Source organism: Tauraco erythrolophus, chromosome 13 (assembly GCF_009769465.1).
Source record: "Tauraco erythrolophus isolate bTauEry1 chromosome 13, bTauEry1.pri, whole genome shotgun sequence".
NCBI lineage: Eukaryota > Metazoa > Chordata > Aves > Musophagiformes > Musophagidae > Tauraco > Tauraco erythrolophus.
In genome coordinates, this window is record NC_141477.1 from 8,540,044 (window position 1) to 8,548,198 (window position 8,155).

An 8,155-nucleotide genomic window follows, 5' to 3' on the forward strand; every position below is an offset into this window, starting at 1 on the left:
ACAAACTGGAACTCGGCTGAGCGGCGCGTTTAGCGCGAGGGGACGGCACGAGCATTCGAACTAATGGCGTCATTTCTGACATTGTTCGGGGTTTTTTGTGATGCTGCTTTTTAAGAAAATGAATTGAAGGAAGTTGTCATATAACTGGGAAGAAGAAAAAAAAGAAAGTCGAAAGGAAACACAAAAAATGTCAGGCTATCTGCACGGCTCCCGTACAGCCCTCGTGGGCTGACGTGTAAGTGCCTCTGGCAGCTGCGTGCGCTGGTGTTTTCTTCTCTGGTACAGGCAGGGGAGGTGATAAAAGTTCCAGGGTGTCTTGAATTTCTGATCATATAAGGTTTGTTCATTCAAATAGTTTGTCCATTCAAGTGAGCAAAAGCTATAGTCTTTAAAAAAGACTGGAAAGTCCTTGATGTTCAGCAGCCCCTAAGAGGAAAGTACAAGGTAATGTTTTCCCACAGGCCATTTGGAAGGGCCAGGGAGGTCTGCAGGATCTGCTGCAAAAGCAGCAGGTCTGCTAGATCTGAAAGGGTAGATTTGCTGAGGCCCAAATATTTTTGGGGGGGGGGGGGGGGGCGGAAAGAGTTTATTTCTGATTTGGTTTCTGAAACTGCTTTGTTTGCACTGTGTAACTGCTTGTTCTCTTATAGTTGCAGACTTTCTGATAGGACCTGTGAAGAAAAAAATTATGTCCTGTGGTGGTAATGCATGCACGTTAAATGTCTTCATTGTAGAGCGTTCTTCAGTGCCTTATATCATGGTTTAGAGAAAAAAATATATATATTCAAAATACCCTTTGGAATGTCAACATTCAGTGGGCTTTGAGGAGATGTAGCAGCACATCATGGTTTGTAGGGACAAGGAGATACAGACCATTCTGGGCTGCCTCATTACCTCAAGGATAAGACAAGAAGGTGAGCTTCTGGTTATCATAGATGTGGAAGCTAGCACATTCCCCTCTATCTCTTTAGTTCAGTTAACAGGTATGTGTAGATGAGTTCTCTTGGTGCTTGTATCTGTGCACATCCTTTACAGCTACAAAGACATTCCCCATGAGTGTGTGTGTGTGTGTGTGTCTCAGCAGGGCTGGCCCTGCAGGCAGGAAGGACTTGTAGGTCCTTTTTGTTCTCCAACATGGGCATGGCCGTGTTGGTTTGTTCTCCAACGTGGGCGTTGCTCTTCTGTCTGTTCCTTGGCAAAGGATCAGCCAGGTGCTCTGTTGGCCCGTGTTTGGGGAGGGAAAGGAGGGGTCTGGAGGCTGTGGAGAAGGCAGTAGGATGGAGAGCTGTCAGCAGTGCTCTAGCAGCACGTAAATACTGGAGTTTGGGATTGCCTGTTGCTCTCCAGTATTGCATTGCTGCTTTAGTGAGGCTGGAAATTGGTCCCTGCCACAGGAGCGGGGGCTCTGGCTCTCTGGGTGCCTCCTGGGCACCCCCGCAGTGCCTTCCACACTGCTGCTGGGGGGGGGTGGGTCTCGTCTCCCACACCAATAAACCACTGCGGAGGCAGCAACAAACAAGGGTTTGGTGTCGTTAATGGGGAGGGGATGAGGGGAGGGGGCTGCACCCTGACACCCCTGTGCTGGTGGATACCCGGTGCCCCAGCACTGGAGCAGGCTAGGACATGGGGGCCTTGGCCGGGAGACGGTGCCAAGCCCTTCCCCAGCATCTCTGGTGGGGAGGGAGAGCCTGGGAGGTGCACAAGGCATTGGGGTTCTAAAGGTAATGCTGGTCCCTGGCTGCTTCCCCTTGTCTGCATCCTTCCTCCAGCAGCTGGGGAGGGGGTGTGGAGGACATTGGGAGGGGGTGAGGGCTGGTGGGAGGGGAGCTTCAACGGGGGAAGGAAGGACGGACCCTGTAGTTGTGCCTGGGGTGCTCCTGGGGAAGCCCTGCCATAAGAGGGATCACCTTTCCCCAGCCACCCTTGCGGTACCCAGGTCAGACCCTTGGACTATGGTGGGAAGAGTTTGGTGAGTCTGGAGGGCCTGGAGCACCCAAGGATTTGTTCACAGACCCTTCACTGCAGCAGCGAGTGCCTCCAGAGCAAGCTCAGCCCCAAGATGAAAAGATTTTCCTCCATCTGCCTATATCATCACACCACTCATGACTTCCCAACCCTAGCAGGAGCAAGGGTTAGATGTGGGGACCACCATGGGGTCAGGGATGCTCCTCTTGGGAAGGGCTGGGATGTTGCCTTCCTGGCTGAGCATCCATCGCTTGTGGTGGGAGTGAGGTTGCCTGTCCTGCTGGGAAGGGTGCAGCCTTAGCAGCCCCAGTCCTGTGGTCTCTTGTTGAGCTTTGGTGGCTGTGAAGCCCAGAACATTTGTTTTTTCAACTGATTTTTAGGAATTAATAAATCTGCTTCATTGCCCTGAACATTGGTACCACCAGGAGATTGGCCTGAGGGACCCCTCCCCAGCACACAAACGTCCTTGCTAGCTCAGGGGAGGTGAAAAGGTGTGAGCAGGGCTAAGAGTAGCTTTTAAAAGCCTCTACCCGCAAACAGGTCAAAGTCACAATATTTGGATACTCAACTGACCCATTTCAAATCAGACATGGGTCTTTCACTTGTGTCTGTAAAATGGTTTATTCTCACTTTCTGCAAGTCAAGCCCTTAATCACAGTATAAGTAGTGCTTTCCCTCGGGAAAGCAACTTAATAACTTGGTTTACAGGGAAATTGCTCAGTAAGGTGATTAGTTCTGTACTTCTATACTTTTATTAATTGTGCATCTTCTTTTTAGAAAAGTTTTCTGTTAGCGTTTCTAGGTGGAGTGTAAGAGTTGAAAATCAGGTTTATTCCTCCTTCTTAGAGCTTTCCATTGTGATGGGTTTGATTTTACTCAGCTAGAAAAAGAGGTTTCCACCTCATTCACAAATTCCTGCTAAAACTGCTTTCAGGCTCCAATCTCCTGCCAGGATCAAAATGACTTGACCATAACGGGAGAGTAAAAGCACCGTACAGGTTTCAGAGCAGCGGGCAAGAATAAAATTTAGAGTCTAAACCAAGGCAATAGGAAAAACGATCCCAGGGGAGATAGGAAAAATGTGGCGGTGCTGCGGGTGAGCAGCAGTGAGCCATGGGAGCGGTCCCTGCCTGACCCCCCCGGGCTCAGGGTGATGGATGTGCCGGAGCTGGGGCGCAGGGGTGTCGGGAGCAGGGGCTGAGGGTGCAGCCGAGCAGCGCGGTGCCAGCCGAGCGGTGGTAGCTCCTGCCTGCTGCTCCCAGCGCCTTGTGAGTATCTCTGCTCTGCTCCGCTCCAGGTATTTCAGGATATTGCCAGTTATTGATACAGAAAGCCCAGGGGGTAGGCATCCAGCTGTGCTTTTCTATCTGAGAAGCTGGGACAGCTCCTGTCGTTTAATTTTTTTTTTTCCCTTAAACGTAAAAGTTTGCCTTCAACATGCAGGTTGTCTTCACTACGGCATTTGAGCAGAAAACACTCGGGGGGGTGGGGGGGAAGCACCAGAAACCCTTGCAGAGCATCCCTGGGCTGACTTCAGTCACCCGGAGACCCTTATCGCGACCCTTGTCACGACCCTTGTCGTGGGTGCTGCAGCGCCGGGGCAGCGCTGGGGCAGCGGCACCTGCACAGCAGCTCGGGCACGCTTCGTCTGTACGGGCTGAAGCAAGAGGGAGATTTTTTTTAAAGTGCGAAGTGTGCTGCATCAGGAACGTACGTGCCCGCTGTGGAGGAAAAGTCTCAGAACTTCCTCAGTAGTTTTTTGGTGTGGTTTTGTAAACGAGCTGGAAGGCGGCAGTTCCCCGGGGTAGGTAAATACACGCAGCGCAGCCTTACGCCGCTGTGTGGCTGCCGGGTTTAGCAGATAGGCACTAGACAAGCTTATTAATCGCACGCTTCTACGCTTTTTTTTTTTTAATTTCTCCCAAGCCAAAGCCCTCCCACAGACTAAGACTGAGGGTCTGTTACTCCGCTCACAGTACCAGGTACCTCCAGTAGAGAGGCGGTGGGAGCCAAACACAGTGTTGCAGATTCCTGTAAACACTAAAAAAAACCAACCTGAAAAGCCACCTTATCTACCTTCAGCGTTTTCCCGCTCACCTCCTTTGATGCAAGAGGAATTTTTGGCAGAGGTTAGCAGCTCATTGCGGTATCCAGCTTTATCTTGCTTTCCTTGCACTTCTTGCCCACCCACCTCCTCTGCTTCGCCTCAGCTCACATCCAGCTCCGAGCCAGGACCAGCTTTTGCAGGTGTTCGTGCAGCGCCTTGCACAACAGCAACTGCCAGTGCTGGATGTTAATAAGGTCAGGTCTTACTTTTTGCACTGAGGGAGGGAGGAAACAGTTTGTGTCTCGCTTTCTTAGCAAGGGTAATTTTGGCTGAGTGAGGCAACTCTAAGCCTGCACCCAGTTACGCTGCTGGTTTCAGTGGGAAGCTGCCACTATCCTTGATGTAAAACTGCACAAAGGACAAAAATCTCCTTGGGTTAAATGAAACATGGCAGGTAGGAGCTGCATGGCAAAGCAGAAGGCAGCTCACCTGCTCTACCAGTAAGGGTTTGCTAAGGCGAGAGTACGATGACCAGAGCAAACGATGGTGCTGGTGCACTGATGACTCAGTGGTTCTTGGCAACAAATTGATCGCATGGAAGTAAAATACAAGGTCAAGTCCTTTCATTTCTGAAGCAAAGTGCAAGACATTGCTCTCAGCAATTTCTCACATAAACCGTGTGCTGTTCAAGTAACAGAATATTGAAAGTTACTCAAAATACGATTCAAGGAGAGCATATATTCATTTACAAACTGTCCAGAGTGAGTTCTCGTGCTATATGCTCTGCAACAGGAAATAGCTTCCCCGTCATACTGAAAAGAAATTATTTAAGTGAGTGCAAGGTCTGGTGACAGGCAGGGGACTAGGTGGTGTGGAAGATGCAGCCAGACAAGAGGGGGTTAACATAGTTATTCTTTACTAGAAAGCACAAGATGGTTTTCTAATTGCAAGTGTAAGAAGTTTATACTGCAAAGGATATTTCTACCTTGTATTTTGTATTCTCTGATTGCTATTGAGAACTTCACATTTTGTGAATGGAAGGGAAAAAAATTGGCAAGAAAGAAAACTGAGGAGAAAAGACCTGATCAAGGCACTGCCATGCGCATTTAAAAGTGCACGCCCTCCCTCTCTATCCTCCTCCTCCCTGCCTTAAGGCTGGCTTTATCACATCCCAGCTCCTCAGATGGGAAACAGGCAAGTGAAGCATGGGCATCGCTGGTTCGGCGCTTCCTGGCCCCTGCAGGTTACCCAGCAGAAAGCGCGGGAAAGGCAGCGTGTTTCTTCAATACCCAGAGAGTCTGTTCCCAGGGAAAAGGATTTTATCCCTCTCTGAAATCAAGGACAGCTAAGCCAACACCTAGTGCTTATGGCAAACCCTGTGCCAGCTGCTTTGCAAGCTGCATGCCGGCTGTGCTGGCCTTCCCGGTGGACACTGGGGCTTGAGGAGCAAACCCAGCCCCACGCCAGCATCCACAGCCACGGCACAACATACAGGGTATTGGCACGCTCTGCCATGCGGAATCGATGGGGACACACAGTGCTTACAGTGGCAGGGTGGGAACGGGTGAAATACAGAGGGTTACTCTGCTGCCACATGTAGCAAAACATTGTGGGAGAACTAAGTTTTGTCTAAGTCTTCCAAAAGCAATGGTGTAGCAGTCCCACCGGTGCTCCTGAGATTTCAGGATTGTAAATTGGGCAGGGACGAGCTACCCAGCTGTAAGAAGCCCACCTAACAGAGCCGGGACTGGAGCTGAAAATAGCTGGTTCCTTATTTAATTGCTAGTTCCTTTTTTATACACACAGAGATTATCTATTCGGGTATTTTCCTGCCTACACTTGTGAGGGGCAGGGGCTGGGGGATCACCAGCTGTAGGAGGGCACAGGCTGTCTGGGACACTCCCCACCACCACCAGTGCCCCAAGATGTAGCTTAACACACACAGTGATTTGCTATAGGCATCCTGGAGATACGCAGAAGCCACAAGAGGGTTGGGTCCCTTTCTAGTTATAGTGGGAGAAAGAATAAAGATGCCACCAATAATCACTCGTTAGATGAATACCAGCCTCTTACTGCAACAGGTTAATCTACCTGCAGCTTGGTTTACTCACCACCACAGACCTGCCTCTCCTACCTGGTTCTGTAAGGACTTCCACCTTCTGTTTCGATTCACCAGTCGTCGTTTTACCGGAGCAGAACAGCCTGGAGGAAAGCCTTGCAGCCGTTCAAGTCTATCCCCAACACACACCTTGCACCAGCCTTTTATCACTTGGCAGTTGCTAGCATGATCCTTTTTCTCAGCTTCCCATATTCTCACTGCCAGTTCTTCCGTCGTGCTGAATCCTTGTGCTTTTCCAGCCATATTCTCCTCACCTTGGCGTCTGCAATGACTACCACCTTACTGGGTACTGGCATCTTTACAGACCTAGGAAGCAATTTCCCCATCAAAGTAGTCATCAAACTACATCTGCTTGTGAAATTAAGTAAATTTCAAGTCCTTAAACAGTACAAAAAGAAAAAAAAAAAGAGAAGAGAAAAAAAAAGGAAAAAAATAAAATACTACTGTGATATCTCATTTGCTTATAGAGGCACCTGCATACAGTTCGGGGCTGATCTCACAAGGTGCAACCTGAATGGGAATTAAAGGCAGGCAGACATGGTAGGAACAAGGTCCTTCAACAAATCAGGAGTGACCAGCTCCCTGGAAGTGGTGTGAGATCCTCACTGCTGGGTTCACGCACGCTTGACAGGACTTTCAGAGCATAATAGACAACGAAACATCACCACCGTTTAATCAGCCAGGATATACAATTTCAAGGCAACTTAAAGATCCTTATTTGTCTCAATTTTCAAAACCAGGATTCACCACCCGAAGTGAACTGCCAGCTCAGGTCACATAAAGACTTTTAACCGCATCTCCCAGCTCTGTCTAGAGCACTTTGGATTCTGATCAGCATGGATTTCAAGCAAGAAGAGTGAATACTCCAAACCAGAGCTACACATCTGCAGTATGGAGCCAGGCAGCATCAGTGGTCTGTGGCAGGCGAGACTTTATCAAAATGTACAGAAATGCCAGACGTCATGGGGCGAGACACTATATTAAAGCCTATAAATATTCAAAATTATTTTTCCAGCACACATTTGTGATTCATAAAATGTGGAACTATAATGAATTTCAAATGCCACATAAATGTTGAAATACAAGATTTTTCTCTGTGCTTTCATAATGTTTTAACAATATATGCCTGGCTTGCATAAAGTTTGCATTTAACTTGCAAAGGTGTGACTAAAACCCTAGTCTTTCAACGAAAATTACTGAATAAAAAGTAACGATCGCATTTTCAACTTGTTTTCAAGTACAAATTTATCTTCCTGCAGGTGCTGTAAAAGGCTGCGGTACGTTAGAGCTGCTCTAGCAAGGACAACAGAGCGGGTAACTTTTTCTCTCAACAATTTTCACAGGAATCCCTCTGTGGTGATAAACTTCATCTGACAAGTGCCTATGGGAAGGAAGTACAAAAAAAAAAAAAAAGTGCCTGTTCCCCAGCATTTGAAATGAAGGAACATTCAGTAAAATTATTTTTTTTAAAAAAATATTGACCTTTTCTATCAGATACAGGCGAGGTTTGTTAGAAGGCAGACCTGTGATCCTGCAGCATCACTCCTGGGGTCAGTGTAGCTCAAGAGTATCTTCCCAAAGCTCTTCTGCGACTACACCACGTGCACGTGTCCATGCAGCTGCAACTCCTACCCCAACAGACCAGTAATTTCCCCACTCCAGCTATGGTTTAACTCCACCTCTCCTCCCTTTCCCTAATCACAGCATTTTAATAACAGTCTTAACCATGACAGGAAAACATTTCAGGACAAAGTAATTTAGAGGTTTAGTCCTAAAAGACGGTGAACATGATCAGTTCTCATTGTTTTCATGTGTCAATAGGTAGTTTGTCACCTCTCTAGTGCAATCTCCAGAAGCCTTTAATTTATTTTAAAACACATGGTGAAGTAGGAACTATTAAGAAGGTTGAAGAAAACACTACTTTTTGAGATTAGACCTTAAGTTCAGCCAGAACTAGTGAAAACTTCAATGGATGTAACAATTCTCATGTGAGTTTATGTTTCTCTATGTTGCTTTTGTGTTTC